Source organism: Triticum aestivum, chromosome 5A (genome assembly GCF_018294505.1).
Source record: "Triticum aestivum cultivar Chinese Spring chromosome 5A, IWGSC CS RefSeq v2.1, whole genome shotgun sequence".
Lineage (NCBI taxonomy): Eukaryota > Viridiplantae > Streptophyta > Magnoliopsida > Poales > Poaceae > Triticum > Triticum aestivum.
In genome coordinates, this window is record NC_057806.1 from 14,493,321 (window position 1) to 14,509,665 (window position 16,345).

Genomic DNA, 16,345 nt, shown 5'->3' on the forward strand with positions numbered 1-16,345 from the left:
TGCTTCGTTCTCCTCCGGTGGTCATTTCTAGCTTTCTTTCGTGTGTGGGGATTAAACATTTCCGGATTGGACCGATACTTGCCAAGCGCCTTGGTTTACTACCGGTAGACCGCATGTCAAGTTTCGTACCATTTGGACTTCGTTTGATACTCGAACGGTTAACCGAGGGACCGAAAAGGCCTCGTGTGTGTTGTAGCCCAACACCCCTCCAATTTGGCCCAAAACCCACCAAACTCTGCTCCATGTCCTAGAGCATTCGATCACGATCGCGTGGCCGAAAACCGCACCTCATTTGGACTCTCCTAGCTCCCTCTATGCCTATATATACACCCCCTCCGAAATTCGCGGATCCTCTCCCCCCTAACCCTAAAAATCCCAGATCCGCCGCCGCCGGACGTGTCCGGAGCGGACCGGACAACGTCCGCCGCCCCCGCGCCCAGTCAGACGCCGCCACATGGCATCTCCACCGCCACCCGCCGCCGCGGCCCGGCGAGCCCGCAGCAGGCCCGCCTGGCCCATCGCCGCCCACGCCTCCCCGCGCGTTGCCCCGCTGCCCCGGAAGCTCGACGCCAGCGCCGCCACCTCGCCGGCCGGCTTCTTCTCCGGTGGATCCCGACGCCGCCCGGCCGCCCCTGCCGCCGTTCGCCCGCGGCCGCGCCGCCCCTTCCCTCGCGCCGCCGCCCAGAGGCGCCGCGGCCGAGCCCCCGCCTCCGCCGGCCACCTCGTCGCCGGTGGGAGGCTCGGCCGCTTCGCCCGCGCCCGCCGCCGCCGTCAGCTACAGTGCCGCTGCCGCCTCGGGAACCGCGCCCCGATCTGGATCTGAGAAGAGACTAGGGTTGACCCCTCTTTTTTTTACTAACTCCCAGTATTTTTTTTACTCCAAGTGCTCATGTTCGCGGCTCCGTAACTTTGCATCCGTAGCCCCGATTTGGGTGTATAGCATATCAAAATGTTCACCTCAGAGAGTACATCATTTAGTTCCACTGCATCATTTTCATTCGAGCTCATCTTGATGCCCGAAATGCTGTTAGAAGAGGGCTACTTGAGTTAATTGTCAGATCTGCTAGTTCATCTTAGACTTTTGGCATTTTTGCCATGATTGTTGTGTGCATGATATGCCCATGAGTCCTATGGATGTTTTGTTAAGGATTTTGTTATCTTTCCAGAGGTGCAACCCATGCATTTTTGTGATGTGTGTGGTGACTTGTGCAAGCTTGCAAAGTGAGGCACTCGGTAAATCTGTTTTCAGGGACTTAGTAGTTTTCACTAAGTCTGGGATTATTTAGTTCATGATGCCATATGTTCATGCTGTTTCCTAGTGATCCGTGCCTCTTTTGAGGATGATCATTAAAGGAGTTTTGTTAATCTTGTTATGCTCTATCCATCCTTGTCTTTGTTTGCAATTATGGAGCACCCTAGCTTGAGCCAATCGAGCTCTACTTTTGCTTCGTTGTGAATCTGGGCAGATCGTCAACTTGTTTGCGATTTTGCCGATGCTATTGTAGTTGATCTGTGCATGCTATGCCATTGTTCTTGCCATGTCTAGCTTGCATTTTGTGCCTTCTTAAGGGATGTATACTTGTATTGCCATGACTTGCACCGTGGTGAGTGCATCGAGCTCGTAAACATGCCTTCATGAGTTATGTTTCAGCATGTCCCAGTTTTTCACTAAGTCTGAAACTGATTATGTTTTTGCTATGTTCGTGTGCTTGTTAGCATATTTTGTGATCCCTTTTGGCTCAAGGTCACTAAGGGACTTTTGTTAAGCTTGTTGAGTAGCTCCATTCCATGCTTTGCTTTGTCATGTTCATGTCCTGTAGCATGTAGTTTTGTTGCTCCGAAGAGGGCTATATGATCTGAAATTCCAGACAAGTGTTAATTTCACTAAGTCTGAGATCTATTTACCATTTGCGTTTTTGCCATGCTTGTTTGAACCTGTTAATGGATGTATTGGCCGTAGATCAGTGCTAGACTTTTGTTAAGCATCTTGTGTGCATCCCTGCCATGTATTTTGTTGTCATGTTTGGGTGCTGTAGCATGTCCATCTCATTGCATTTAGGTGCCTACTTGCTGTAAATCGCAGACCGGTGTCATTTTTGAAACGCTTGCCATTTCCAAACCGTAACTCCGATTCCGGCGTTCTTTATATCGTTTTCAAGCAATTTCATCTCATCTTTCGAGTGGCACACTTGGTTTTCCAAGTTTAGGCCAGGTTCATGCATTTTCCTATCATATCTTGCATTTTGCATCCCGCATCGCATCCCGCATAGCATATCATCATTTCATCATATTGCTTGATCTTGCACGTGGTTAATTGTATCCTTATTGCTGTTTGTCTTGTTTGGGTAGAGCCGGAAGACGAGTTTGCTAACGAGGAGCCCATTGAGTTTGCTCTTGAGGATCCAGTCAACTCTGACAACTGTGCAGGCAAGATGATCATACCCTCGAAATCACTACTATCTTTGCTATGCTAGTTTGCTTGCTCTTTTGCTATGCCATTGCTACGATGCCTACCACTTGCTTTAAAGCCTCCCAAATTGCCATGTCAAACCTCTAACCCACCATTGTCCTAGCAAACCGTTGATTGGCTATGTTACCACTTTGCTCAGCCCCTCTTATAGCGTTGCTAGTTGCAGGTGAAGATTGGAGGTCGTTCCTTGTTGGAACATCTTTTATTTACTTGTTGGGATATCATTATATTGCCGTGTTATCTTAATGCATCTATATACTTGGTAAAGGATGGAAGGCTCGGCCTCTTGCCTAGTGTTTTGTTCCACTCTTGCCGCCCTAGTTTCCGTCATATCGGTGTTATGTTCCCGGATTTTGCGTTCCTTACGCGGTTGGGTTATAATGGGAACCCCTTGATAGTTCGCCTTGTTTAAAGCTTTTCCAGCAATGCCCAACCTTGGTTTTACCGTTTGCCACCTAGGCTTTTCTTTCCCTTGGGTTCTGCAGACTCAAGGGTCATCTTATTTTACCCCCCCCCCCCCCGGGGGGCCAGTGCTCCTCTGAGTGTTGGTCCAAACTGTCAGCCACCGGTGGCTACCAGGGGCAACTCGGGGCTGGCCTACCGGAAGTTTGGACAATCTGAGTGTGCCCTGAGAAAGAGATATGTGCAGCTCCTATCGGGATTTGTCGGCACATTCGGGCGGTGTTGCTGGTCTTGTTTTAACCTGTCGAAGTGTCTTGAGTTACCGAGATACCGAGTCTGATCGGAACGTCTTGGGAGGAGGTCTATTCCTTCATTGACCGTGAGAGATTGTCATGGGCTAAGTTGGGACTCCCCTGCAGGGATTGAACTTTCGAAAGCCGTGCCCGCGGTTATGGGCAGATGGGAATTTGTTAATGTCCGGTTGTAGATAACTTGAACCTTAACTTAATTAAAATGAATCAACTGAGTGTGTTACCGTGATGGCCTCTTCTCGGCGGAGTCCGGGAAGTGGACACGGCGTTGGAGTAATGTTTGTGCAGGTTGCTCTCTAGTTTCTCGCTCGCGCTTTGCCTCCTCTTCTCGCTCTCTTTTGCGAATAAGTTAGCCACCATACTTGCTAGTCGCTTGCTACAGCTCCACTCATAATTTACCTTGCCATTCCTATAAGCTTGAATAGTCTTGATCACGAGGGTGCGAGATTGCTGAGTCCCTGTGGCTCACAGATTACTATTACACCAGATGCAGGGCCTGATGATTCCGCTCTAGGTGGCGCGTATGAGCTCAAGTGGGAGTTCGACGAAGACTCTCAACGATAATATGTTTCCTTTCCCGATGATCAGTAGTGGTGCCCAGTTGGGGGTGATTGGGACCGTGTCGCATGTTGGGTCCTCTTTCATTTTGGCGCCGTAGTCGGGCCATGAGTGTTTGGATGTTGTAATGTTATTTATGTACTTGATTGATGTGGCGAGTGTAAGCCAACTATGCTATCTCCCCTTTATTATTATATTACATGGGATGTTGTGAAGATTGCCTAACTTGCGACATATGCCTTCAATGCGATTATGTCTCTAAGTCGTGCCTCGACACGTGGGAGCTATAGTCGCATCGAGGGTGTTACAAGTTGGTATCAGAGCCTTCCCCGACCTTAGGAGCCCCATTGCTTGATCGTTTTTAGCGGCCGAGTTGTGTCTAGAAAAAATGTTTTGAGTCATTTGGGAATTATATATCGGAGAGATTAGGAATTCTTTTTACTTCCCAGTCTCCTCATCGCTCTGGTAAGGCATCCTGACGTAGAGTTTTGACTCTTCTCTTCTCAAATTTCACTAAAAAATTTTAGGATCACGCGGGTATCTTGGAATCGTTCCGATGGTTTTATGATGAGAACATTGTCTTGGTGCCTCCTGTCAGGGGTTTAGTGGAAGTGTCCCGGGGAGTTGAGCTCTGAGGTGTTGTCATCATAATTTTATCGTTGCAGTTCTGGAATACCTGAGTTTAGTACGCCGACATCGAAAATCTCTTTTATGCAGTTCGTTGGTGAGATAACCTCGACGCCACCCAGTACTGGGGCAGGAGTTCGGGAGTATCGCCATAACTTGTATAACGGATGCTTTTCGAAGGTTGAGGTAGATGGTTTCCGAAGGTTTCTTGGTTATGTGTTGAAGGATGGATACAGCTGGATGTAGGATTTGCTAGTTTGGGTGAGATATTATGCTTCCCCTGTATCCCCAACACCTGATTGCATAACCGGAAAGGTTCGGGAGTTTCATAGGTGGGAATTCTAGTAGCTCTAGTTCTTCTTCCACGGATATTGGTTTGAGATTGGGATTTCTTACCGATTATTCGTTCTTGATCCGTACCTTGTTGATTTATTTCTCTACCTTAATTCTACGTGGCTTCTCAATTTATGGATATGTGACCATTTCAAGAGGAATGCATTCGTTCATTTTGTTCGGATGTGAAGACTATATGTTGCAATTTTCATTCCGTTGGATTCAGCTTCAATATTTATCTATCAATGTGCTAATGGTGGTCAACCTCTTCAGGATGGCTCCTCCAATGCGCACGACTCCGAATCCTGATCCGCCACCACCTCCACCTCCTCCAGAGGCGTGGCAAGCTGTGATGGCCGCAACCAATGCAAATACACAGTTGATCATGCAAATTCTGCAAGAGCGCAATCAAGGCAGTCATGGGAATCAAGGCGGCAATCAGAGTCACTTTGCTACACTCAACCAGTTCCTTGCTAATGGGCCAAAGACTTTCAGCAATTGTGTTGAGGCAACCGATGCTGACGATTGGCTTGTGGATCTGTGTAAGCATTTCGAGTGCAGTAACATCAGGCCTGAGGACTTTGTTAAGTTCGCTTCCTTCCAACTCAAAGATCAAGCTACAGAATGGTTCCAGCAGTACAAGGACTCCAGAGGTGGACGTGTTATCACTTGGGATGATTTCCGTCGAGATTTCCGAGCTCATCATATTCCACAGAGCGTGGTTGAAAGCAAGCGTGAGGAATTCCGCAATCTGAAGCAAGGCTCTTTGTCTGACTATGACTACAACAAGTTGTTCCAGAAGCTCGCCCGCTTTGCCAAGCAGGATGTACCTGATGAGAAGAGCATGATATATCAGTTCAGGGGTGGTCTCAGAGAAGATATCCAGCTCGCTCTTGTTCTCTTTGAGCCCTTGAGGTACGATGAGTTCTACAACATGGCACTGAAGCAAGAGGCTGCTCAGTTGAGGTGTGATGCTTCCAAGAAGCGAGTCAGAGATGTTACTCCTTCTTCCTCTACTCAAGTGGCCAAGCAGCAGAAGTTTTGGCTTCCTCCTCCTCCGTTCCATCAGCCGTATCAGCAGAAGAGCAAAGGTGGCAGTGGCTCTTCCCACCCACCCAACCCTGGCTTTCAGAACAAGACTTCGTCTCAAGCTCCAAGATCGAGTGCTCCGTATCACCGTCCGCTTTCAGAGGTCACGTGCAACAAGTGCCAACAGAAGGGTCACTATGCCAACAAGTGTTTCAACCAGAGGCGTCTTCCTCCTCCTCCTCCTGTCAGATCGGCAAGTACAGCTATGGTCAAGCATAACCCCAAGCATGCCAAGGTCAATTTGATGAATGCAGCTCAGGCAGAGGACTCGTCAGATGTGATCATGGGTAACCTTCCTGTTAATGATATTCCGGCAAAAGTTCTTTTTGACACTGGTGCATCGCATTGCTTCATCTCGAAACCTTTTGCATCTAAGCATGAGTTAACTTCCCAAGTTATGCATAAACCATTAGCAGTTGTCTCTCCGGGTAAATGTTTGCTTGCTAATCACGAGATTCCGGATATTTCTATCATGATGGGTGATTTCAAGTTTCTGGCTTCTCCAATGGTTCTCGGTGACTCGGATATTGATCTTATTCTCGGGATGGATTGGCTTTCTAAGCACAAGGCTCAGCTTGATTGTGCAGCCAGGCAGATTCAATTGACTCATTCGTCTGAGGATGTAATTGTCTTTGCCGCTCGGGATAATACCATCTGTCTGTTTTCTCTCAATGAGAAGGGTGAATTGGATGCTATCGCTCAAATTCCAGTCGTTTGCGAATATCAAGACGTCTTTCCAGAAGAGCTCCTAGGAATGCCTCCGCACCGGCCAGTTGAATTCGTTATTGAACTTGAGCCTAGCACGGAACCTGTGTGCAAACGTCCTTACAAGCTCGGACCTGAAGAGTTGAAAGAACTGAAGAAGCAACTCGATATGCAAGAGAAAATGGGTCTTATCCGGCCTAGTTCTTCTCTGTGGGGTTGTGGTGTTCTTTTTGTGAATAAGAAGGATGGAACGGACCGACTTTGTGTTGATTACCGTCCAGTGAACAAGAAGACCATCAAGAACAAATACCCACTTCCCAACATCAATGAGCTGTTCGAACAACTCAAAGGTGCTCAAGTATTCTCCAAGCTTGATCTCCGTATGGGTTATCACCAGATTCGCATTCGTGAAGAAGATATTCCCAAGACAGCATTCAGAACAAGCTTTGGTTCATATGAATACACTGTCATGTCTTTTTGCCTCACCAACGCTCCTCCGACGTTCTCTCGCATGATGAACTTCATCTTCAACGCCTACACCAATGACTTCGTTTTGGTCTATCTCAACGGCATTCTGGTTTTCTCCAAGAACAAGGAAGATCATGCCAAGCACTTGCGTTTGGTTCTTGATAAGCTCAGAGAACATCAGTTCTACGCCAAGTTCTCCAAGTGTGAATTTTGGCTCGATGAGGTTCTTTATCTTGGTCATATCATCTCTGCCAAGGGCATTGCCGTGAATCCTGAGAAGGTGTCTGCAATTGTGAATTGGGAACCTCCTCAGAACGTGAAGCAACTCCGTAGTTTTCTCGGTCTCGCAAGCTATTGCCGAAGATTCGTTGAAAACTTTTCTAAGATCGCGAAGCCTCTCTCAAATCTTCTTCAGAAGCACGTCAAGTACGTTTGGTCTCCGGAGTGTGATATTGCTTTCAACACTTTGAAAGAGAAGTTGATCACTGCTCCAGTTCTGACTCCGCCTGATGAATCCAAGCCGTACGAGGTCTTTTGTGATGCCTCTCTCCAAGGTCTTGGCGCAGTATTGATGCAAGAGAAGAAAGTTGTTGCTTATAAATCTCGCCAGTTGAAGCCTAATGAGAAGAACTACCCCACTCATGATCTCGAGTTGGCGGCAGTTGTGCATGCTCTTTTGACTTGGAGACATCTTCTATTGGGAAGAAAAGTGGACATTTTCACTGATCACAAGAGTCTCAAGTACATCTTCACTCAGCCTAATCTCAACCTCAGGCAAACTCGATGGGTCGAAATGATTCAAGAGTATAATCCGAGTATCGAGTATACTCTAGGCAAGGCCAATGTGATTGCTGACGCTTTGAGAAGAAAGGCTTACTGCAACAGTCTGATTCTCAAGCCTTATCAACCCGAGCTTTGTGAAGCTTTCCGCAAACTTAATCTGCAAGTTGTTCCTCAAGGTTTCCTCGCCAACCTTCAAGTCTCTCCTACCTTAGAAGACCAGATTCGCCAAGCCCAGCTTCTTGATGCTATGGTGAAAAAGGTGAAGATTGGGATTGCCAAGAGTCAGTCCAAGTACAAGTGCTACCACCTTGATGACAAGGACACTCTCTTCTTCGAGGATCGTTTGTTGTACCCAAAGGTGACCTCCGTAAAGTGATCATGAACGAGGCTCACAATTCTCTCCTCTCCATCCACCCTGGGAGCACGAAGATGTATCAGGACCTTAAGCAAGTTTATTGGTGGACTCGAATGAAGCGCGAGATCGCTCAATTCGTGAATGAATGTGATGTCTGCAGAAGAGTGAAGGCAGAACACCAAAGGCCAGCAGGTCTCCTCCAACCTCTTGCCATTCCAGAATGGAAGTTTGACCACATTGAAATGGACTTCATGAATGGTTTTCCTAAGTCCAAGCGTGGCAATGATGCTATATTCGTTGTCATCGACAAACTCACCAAAGTGGCTCACTTTCTGCCTATCAAAGAGTCAATCTCTGCAGCTCAATTGGCGGAACTCTATACCTCTCGTATTGTCTCTCTGCACGGTATTCCTCAAGTGATCTCTTCAGACCGTGGCAGCATCTTTACCTCGAAGTTTTGGGATTCTTTTCAGAACGCCATGGGCACGAACATCCGCTTCAGCACAGCTTTCCATCCTCAAACAAGCGGTCAAGTCGAGCATGTCAACCAGATTCTTGAAGATATGCTCAGGGCTTGTGTGATCTCCTTCGGCATGAAGTGGGAGGATTGTCTTCCTTATGCTGAATTCTCCTACAACAACAGTTTTCAAGCAAGTTCGGGCAAGGCCCCATTTGAAATTCTGTATGGCAGGAAGTGCCATACCCCTCTCAACTAGTCTGAAACCGATGAACGTCAGCTTTTGGGTAATGACTTAATCACAGAAGCAGAGGAGATGTGCAAAGTCATTCGTGATAACCTCAAAGCGGCCCAATCCCGCCAGAAGAGCTACTATGATAGTAAGCACCGTGATTTGGCTTTTGAGATCGGAGATCATGTTTACCTCTGTGTCTCTCCTATGAAAGGTACTCGTCGCTTTGGTATCAAAGGGAAGCTTGCCCCTAGATACGTGGGACCTTTCAAGATTGTCAGCAAGAGAGGCGACCTCGCCTATCAACTCGAGCTTCCTTCAAACTTTGCAAATGTTCATGATGTGTTCCATGTCTCTCAGCTTTGAAAGTGCTTCAAGACTCCTGACCGCACCATCAACTTCGAGGACATTGAGCTCCAAGAAGATCTCTCTTATCGTGAGCACCCAGTTGCTATTCTTGAAGAGACTGAACGCAAGACTCGCAACAAGTCAATCAAATTTCTCAAAGTCAAGTGGTCACACCATTCCGACCGTGAAGCTACCTGGGAACGCGAGGATCACCTCCGTTCTGAGTACCCGACGTTCTTTCAGTCCTAGATCTCGGGACGAGATCCTTTCGTAGTGGTGGAGTGTTGTAACACCCCGGATGTAACTTTCCATATGTGTACTCCAACTCTTGCCGTTTCCGGCGTTAAGTTATTTTATTTCCTCAGGTTTGGGTTTTTGTCTCCGTGTGTTGTTGTCGTTGTCATGCATCTCATATCATGTCATCATGTGCATTGCATTTGCATACGTGTTCATCTCATGCATTCGAGCATTTTCCCCGTTGTCCGTTTTGCATTCCGGTGCTTCATTCTCCTCCGGTGGTCATTTCTAGCTTTCTTTCGTGTGTGGGGATTAAACATTTCCGGATTGGACCAAGACTTGCCAAGCGGCCTTGGTTTACTACCGGTAGACCGCCTGTCAAGTTTCGTACCATTTGGACTTCGTTTGATACTCCAACGGTTAACTGAGGGACCGAAAAGGCCTCGTGTGTGTTGCAACCCAACACCCCTCCAATTTGGCCCAAAACCCACCAAACTCTGCTCCATGTCCTAGAGCGTTCGATCACGATCGCGTGGCCGAAAACCGCACCTCATTTGGACTCTCCTGGCTCCCTCTATGCCTATATATACACCCCCCTCCGAAATTCGTGGATCCTCTCCCCCTAACCCTAAAAATCCCAGATCCGCCGCCGCCGGACGTGTCCGGAGCGGACCAGACAACGTCTGCCGCCCCCGCGCCCAGTCAGACGCCGCCATGTGGCATCTCCGCCGCCACCCGCCGCCGTGGCCCGGCGAGCCCGCAGCGGGCCCGCCCGGCCCATCGCCGCCCGCGCCTCCCCGCGCGTCGCCCCGCCGCCTCGGTCTCGCCCCGCCGCCCCGGAAGCTCGACGCCGGTGCCGCCACCTCGCCGGCCGGCTTCTTCTCCGGCGGATCTCGACGCCGCCCGGCCGCCCCTGCCGCCGTTCGCCCGCGGCCGCGCCGCCCCTTCCCTCGCGCCGCCGCCCAGAGGCGCCGCGGCCGAGCCCCCGCCTCCGCCGGCTGCCTCATCGCCGGTGGGAGGCCCGGCCGCTCCGCCCGCGCCCGCCGCCGCCGTTAGCTACAGTGCCGCCGCCACCTCGGGAACTGCGCCCCGATCTGGATCTGAGAAGAGACTAGGGTTGACCCCTCTTTTTTTTACCAAGTCCCAGTATTTTTTTACTCCAAGTGCTCATGTTCGCGGCTCCGTAACTTTGCATCCGTAGCCCCGATTTGGGTGTATAGCATATCAAAATGTTCATCTCAGAGAGTACATCATTTAATTCCATTGCATCATTTTCATTTGAGCTCATCTTGATGCCTGAAATGATGTTAGAAGAGGGCTACTTGAGTTAATTGTTAGATCTGCTAGTTCATCTTAGACTTTTGTCATTTTTGCCATGATTGTTGTGTGCATGATATGCCCATGAGTCCTATAGATGTTTTGTTAAGGATTTTGTTATCTTTCTAGAGGTGAAACCCATGCATTTTTGTGATGTGTGTGGTGACTTGTGCAAGCTTGCAAAGTGAGGCACCCGGTAAATCTGTTTTCAGGGACTTAGTAGTTTTCACTAAGTCTGGGATTATTTAGTTCATGATGCCATATGTTCATGTTGTTTCCTAGTGACCCGTGCCTCTTTTGAGGATGATCAGTAAAGGAGTTTTGTTAATCTTGTTATGCTCTATCCATCCATGTCTTTGTTTGCAATTATGGAGCAACCTAGCTTGAGTCAATCGAGCTCTACTTTTGCTTCATTGTGAATCTGAGAAGATCGTCAACTTGTTTGCGATTTTGCCGATGCTATTGTAGTTGATCCGTGCATGCTATGCCATTGTTCTTTCCATGTCTAGCTTGCATTTTGTGCCTTCTTAAGGGATGTATACTTGTATTGCCATGACTTGCACCGTGGTGAGTGCATCGAGCTCGTAAACATGCCTTCATGAGTTATGTTTCAGCATGTCCCAGTTTTTCACTAAGTCTGAAACTGATTATGTTTTTGCTATGTTCGTGTGCTTGTTAGCATATTTTGTGATCCCTTTTGGCTCAAGGTCACTAAGGGACTTTTGTTAAGCTTGTTGAGTAGCTCCATTCCATGCTTTGCTTTGTCATGTTCAGGTCCTGTAGCATGTAGAAGAGGGCTATATGATCTGAAATTCCAGACAAGTGTTAATTTCACTAAGTCTGAGATCTGTTTACCATTTGCGTTTTTGCCATGCTTGTTTGAACCTGTTAATGGGTGTATTGGCCGTAGCTCAGTGCTAGACTTTTGTTAAGCATCTTGTGTGCATCCCTGCCATGTATTTTGTTGTCATGTTTGGGTGCTGTAGCATGTCCATCTCATTGCATTTAGGTGCCTACTTGCTGTAAATCGCAGACCGGTGTCATTTTTGAAACGCTTGCCATTTCCAAACCGTAACTCCGATTCCGGCGTTTTTTATATCGTTTTCAAGAGATTTCATATCATCTTTCCAGTGGAACACTTGGTTTTACAAGTTGAGGCCAGGTTCATGCATTTTCCTGTCATATCTTGCATTTTGCATCCCGCATCACATCCCGCGTAGCATATCATCATTTCATCATATTGCTTGATCTTGCACGTGGTTGATTGTATCCTTGTTGCTGTTTGTCTTGTTTGGGTAGAGCCAGGAGATGAGTTTGCTAACGAGGAGCCCATTGAGTTTGCTCTTGAGGATCCAGTCAACTCTGACAACTGTGCAGGCAAGATGATCATACCCTCGAAATCACTACTATCTTTGCTATGCTAGTTTGCTCGCTCTTTTGCTATACCATTGCTACGATGCCTACCACTTGCTTTAAAGCCTCCCAAATTGCCATGTCAAACCTCTAACCCACCATTGTCCTAGCAAACCATTGATTGCCTATGTTACCGCTTTGCTCAGCCCCTCTTATAGCGTTGCTAGTTGCAGGTGAAGATTGGAGGCCGTTCCTTGTTGGAACATCTTTTATTTACTTGTTGGGATATCATTATATTGCCATGTTATCTTAATGCATCTATATACTTGGTAAATGGTGGAAGGCTCGGCCTCTCGCCTACTGTTTTGTTCCACTCTTGCCGCCCTAGTTTCTGTCATATCGGTGTTATGTTCCCGGATTTTGCGTTCCTTACGCGGTTGGGTTATAATGGGAACCCCTTGATAGTTCGCCTTGTTTAAAGCTTTTCCAGCAATGCCCAACCTTGGTTTTACCGTTTGCCACCTAGCCTTTTCTTTCCCTTGGGTTCTGTAGACTCAAGGGTCATCTTATTTTACCCCCCCCCCCCCGGGGCCAGTGCTCCTCTGAGTGTTGGTCCAAACTGTCAGCCGCCGGTGGCTACCAGGGGCAACTCTGGGATGGCCTACCGGAAGTTTGGACAATCTGAGTGTGCCCTGAGAAAGAGATATGTGCAGCTCCTATCGGGATTTGTCGGCACATTCGGGCGGTGTTGCTGGTCTTGTTTTAACCTGTCGAAGTGTCTTGAGTTACCGAGATACCGAGTCTGATCGGAACGTCTTAGGAGGAGGTCTATTCCTTCGTTGACCGTGAGAGCTTGTCATGGGCTAAGTTGGGACTCCCCTGCAAGGATTGAACTTTCGAAAGTCGTGCCCGCAGTTATGGGCAGATGGGAATTTGTTAATGTCCGGTTGTAGATAACTTGAACCTTAACTTAATTAAAATGAATCAACTGAGTGTGTTGCCGTGATGGCCTCTTCTCGGCGGAGTCCGGGAAGTGGACACGGTGTTGGAGTAATGTTTGTGCAGGTTGCTCTCTAGTTTCTCGCTCGCGCTTTGCCTCCTCTTCTCACTCTCTTTTGCGAATAAGTTAGCCACCATACTTGCTAGTCGCTTGCTGCAGCTCCACTCATAATTTACCTTGCCATTCCTATAAGCTTGAATAGTCTTGATCGCGAGGGTGCGAGATTGCTAAGTCCCTGTGGCTCATAGATTACTATTACACCAGATGCAGGGCCTGATGATTCCGCTACAGGTGACGCGTATGAGCTCAAGTGGGAGTTCGACGAAGACTCTCAACGATACTATGTTTCCTTTCCCGATGATCAGTAGTGGTGCCCAGTTGGGGGTGATTGGGACCGTGTCGCATGTTGGGTCCTCTTTCATTTTGGCACCGTAGTCAGGCCATGAGTGTTTGGATGTTGTAATGTTATTTATGTACTTGATTGACGTGGCGAGTGCAAGCCAACTATGCTATCTCCCCTTTATTATTATATTACATGGGATGTTCTGAAGATTGCCTAACTTGCGACATATGCCTTCAATGCGATTATGTCTCTAAGTCGTGCCTCGACACGTGGGAGCTATAGTCGCATCGAGGGTGTTACAATAGGATACCCAAAGGAGACTGTTGGGTACGCCTTCTATCACAGATCCGAAGGCAATACATTTGTTGCTAAGAATGGATCCTTTCTAGAGAGGGAGTTTCTCTCGAAAGAAGTGAGTGGGAGGAAAGTAGAAGTTGATGAGGTAACTGTACCTGCTCCCTTATTGGAGAGTAGTTCATCACAAAAACCGGCTCCTGTGACACCTACACCAATTAGTGAGGAAGCTAATGATGATGATCATGAAACTTCGGATCAAGTTACTAGCGAACCTCGTAGGTCAACCAGAGTAAGATCCACACCAGAGTGGTACGGTAATCCTATTCTGGAGGTCATGTTACTTGACCATGACAAACCTACGAACTATTAGGAAGCGATGATGAGCCCAGATTCTACAAAATGGCTTGAGGCCATGAAATCTGAGATGGGATCCATGTATGAGAACAAAGTGTGGACTTTGGTTGACTTGCCCGATGATCGACAAGCCATCGAGAATAAATGGATCTTCAAGAAGAAGACTGACGCTGACGGTAATGTTACTATCTACAAAGCTCGACTTGTTGCGAAAGGTTTTCGACAAGTTCAAGGAGTTGACTACGATGAGACCTTCTCACTTGGAGCGATGCTTAAGTCCGTCCAAATCATGTTAGCAATTGCCGCATTTTATGATTATGAAATTTGGCAAATGGATGTGAAGACTGCATTCCTGAATGGATTTCTGGAAAAAGAGTTGTATATGATGCAACCTGAAGGTTTTATCGATCCAAAGAGTGCCAACAAAGTGTGCAAGCTCTAGCATCCATTTATGGACTGGTGCAAGCCTCTCGGAGTTGGAATAAACGTTTTGATAGTGTGATCAAAGCATATGGTTTTATACAGACTTTTGGAGAAGCCTGTATTTACAAGAAAGTGAGTGGGAGCTCTGTAGCATTTCTAATATTATATGTGGATGACATATTGTTGATTGGAAATGATATAGAATTTCTGGATAGCATAAAAGGATACTTGAATAAGAGTTTTTCAATGAAGGACCTCGGTGAAGCTGCTTATATATTGGGCATCAAGATCTATAGAGATAGATCAAGATGCTTAATTGGACTTTCACAAAGCACATACCTTGATAAAGTTTTGAAGAAGTTCAAAATGGATCAAGCAAAGAAAAGGTTCTTTCCTGTGTTACAAGGTATGAAATTGACTAAGACTCAATGCCCGACCACTGTAGAAGATAGAGAGAAAATGAAAAGTGTTCCCTATGCTTCAGCCATAGGCTCTATCATGTATGCAATGCTGTGTACCACACCTGATGTGTGCCTTGCTATTAGTTTAGCAGGGAGGTACCAAAATAATCCAGGAGTGGATCACTAGATAGTGGTCAAGAACATCCTAAAATACCTGAAAAGGACTAAGGATATGTTTCTCGTTTATGGAGGTGACAAAGAGCTCATCATAAATGGTTACGTCGATGCAAGCTTTGACACTGATCCGGACGATTCTAAATCGCAAACCGGATACGTATTTATATTGAACGGTGGAGCTGTCAGTTGGAGCAGTTCTAAACAAAGCGTCATGGCGGGATCTACGTGTGAAGCGAAGTACATAGCTGCTTCGAAAGCAGCAAATGAATGAGTCTGGATGAAGGAGTTCATATCTGATCTATGTGTCATACGTAGTGCATCGGGTCCAATGAAAATCTTTTATGACAATACCGGTGCAATTGCCTTGGCAAAGGAATCTAGATTTCACAAGAGAACCAAACACATCAAGAGACGCTTCAATTCCATCCGCGATCAAGTATAGGTGGGAGACATAGAGATTTTCAAGATACATACGGATCTGAATGTTGTAGACCCATTGACTAAGCCTCTCTCACGAGCAAAACATGATCAGCACCAAGGCTCCATGGGTGTTAGAATCATTACTGTGTAATCTAGATTATTGGCTCTAGTGCAAGTGGGAGACTGAAGGAAATATGCCCTAGAGGCAATAATAAAGTTATTATTTATTTCCTTATTTCATGATAAATGTTTATTATTCATGCTAGAATTGTATTAACCGGAAACATAATACATGTGTGAATATATAGACAAACAGAGTGTCACTAGTATGCCTCTACTTGACTAGCTCGTTGATCAAAGATGGTTATGTTTCCTAACCATAGACATGAGTTGACATTTGATAAACGGGATCACATCATTAGGAGAATGATGTGATTGACTTGACCCATTCCGTTAGCTTAGCACTTGATCATTTTAGTTTACTGCTATTGCTTTCTTCATAACTTATACATGTTCCTATGACTATGAGATTATGCAACTCCCGATTACCAGAGGAACACTTTATGTGCTACCAAATGTCACAACGTAACTGGGTGATTACAAAGGTGTTCTACAGGTGTTTCCGATGGTACTTGTTGAGTTGGCATAGATTGAGATTAGGATTTGTCACTCCGATTGTCGGAGAGGTATCTCTGGGCCCTCTCGGTAATGCACATCACTATAAGCCTTGCAAGCAATGCAACTAATAAGTTGGTTGCGGGATGATGCATTATGGAACGAGTAAAGAGACTTGCTGGTAACGAGATTGAGCTAGGTATTGAGATACCGACGATCGAATCTCGGGCAAGTAACATACCGATGACAAAGGGAACAACGTATGTTGTT